General features: G+C 37.0%; 1 non-coding gene across 1 annotated transcript; it reads right to left on the reverse strand.

The window, feature by feature from the left end:
* Positions 1 to 1,327: 1,327 nt before the first annotated feature.
* LOC136309644 (U1 spliceosomal RNA) lies at positions 1,328 to 1,493 on the reverse strand. The gene has a single exon (XR_010726337.1). It is a non-coding gene; the product is annotated as a U1 spliceosomal RNA (small nuclear RNA).
* Positions 1,494 to 1,706: the final 213 nt, after the last annotated feature.

Genomic DNA, 1,706 nt, shown 5'->3' on the forward strand with positions numbered 1-1,706 from the left:
AATAAGGAGGAGAAAGCAGCAGGGCAGTCTTTTGTGGCAGTTACAGAGAACTTCCTTGGCAACAAAAAAAACAGAAAACTATGAACTTCTGGTTCAAAGGATGCTGTTGGCTTTCCGCGACATTGCATGTAACATGAGCGTTAAGATTCACTTCCTAAACAGTCACCTTGATAAGTTTCCCGAAAATCTTGGAGCTGTTAGTGATGAGCAGACTACTGCTGGAGAATCAAATGAGATTGTCCTCAACAAATACACAAATGCAAGAGCTACAAACGCAAATTTTTGACTGAATAGAATTTAAATAAGTTTTGCGCAAATTTTATGATTGTTTTAATATGTTCTATTTTGAAATTGTAGACAAATTCTGATGCAATAATATCTTTTAGTGTATTACTGCATTATATAAATTATTATATTTTCACAAAGATGATGCCCAAGAAGACATTCTACTTCATTATGTTAAACTAAATGTTGAAAATTTTACAATAAGATGAAAACCTAAAATCTTGAATTGCAAAAAAGCTGTAGCTTACAGAGAAAAACTAATGTCAGATTTGAGATCAGCACACTCGAATTAGGTAAGAACAAGTGTCTTTGTGGATGCAACAAAAATTTTGTTCCTCAGTGTAATTATATATTTTATGAAGTGATCACCCTGATAATTCCATTATGCATCTGGCACCATTCATAATTATTACAATGTTATTGACTATATTTCATATGCTATACTTCACACCCCCATGACTATTTTGTGACTACCAATTTGTACTTCTACCTATTTCACCTTTTACACCCAGTCCTCCAAACACCCCTCCTGTCTGGCAGCCATCATATTGTTTTCTGTATCTATGAGTCTATTTCCATTTTGTTCTATTATCTTGTTCTCTAGATTAGACATATAGGTTAAATCATATGTATTATATGTCTTTCGCCTGACCTGTGGTGGCGCAGTGGATAAAGCATCGACCTGGACTGCTGAGGTCGCCGGTTCGAAACCCTGGGCTTGCCTGGTCAAGGCACATACAGGAGTTGATGCTTCCTGCTCCTCCCCCCTTCTCTCTCTCTCTCTCTCTCTCTCTCTCTCTCTCTTTCTCTCTCTCCTCTAAAATGAATAAGTAAATAAAAATAATGTATTATATGTCTTTCATATTTGTCTTTCTCTGACTTATTTCGCTGAGCATAATATCCTCTAGGTCCATCAATGTTGTCACAATTAATGAGATTTCCTTCCTTCTTTCCTTCCTTCCTTCCTTCCTTCCTTTCTTCCTTCTTTCCTTTTTTAATTTCTGTGTGTGTGTGTGTGTGTGTGTGTGTGTGTGTGTGTGTGTAGGGGAGAGTGCAAACAGAGTCCTCCACTACCACAAATTATGCGGTCTCGAGTTTCCCACATTTCAGAAAATCTCAAGGGTCAGCACATCCAGAGCGCAATGGATAAGTCTTGCCCTGGGAAAACCATCTTCATGGTCATGGTATCTCCCCTTCCAGGTAAGTATGGAGATTTTATTCTTTTTTTTTTGGCTGAGTAATATTCCATTGTATATATGTACCACTACTTTATCCAGTCATCTACTGATGGGTCCTTTGGTTGTTTCCATATCTTGGCTATTGTAAATAATGCTGCAATAAATATGAGTGCATATATCTTTTTGAATTAGTGTTTGGGGTTTCTTTGAATAAATACCCAGAAGTGAAATTGCTGGGTTGTA

Source organism: Saccopteryx bilineata, chromosome 6 (genome assembly GCF_036850765.1).
Source record: "Saccopteryx bilineata isolate mSacBil1 chromosome 6, mSacBil1_pri_phased_curated, whole genome shotgun sequence".
Lineage (NCBI taxonomy): Eukaryota > Metazoa > Chordata > Mammalia > Chiroptera > Emballonuridae > Saccopteryx > Saccopteryx bilineata.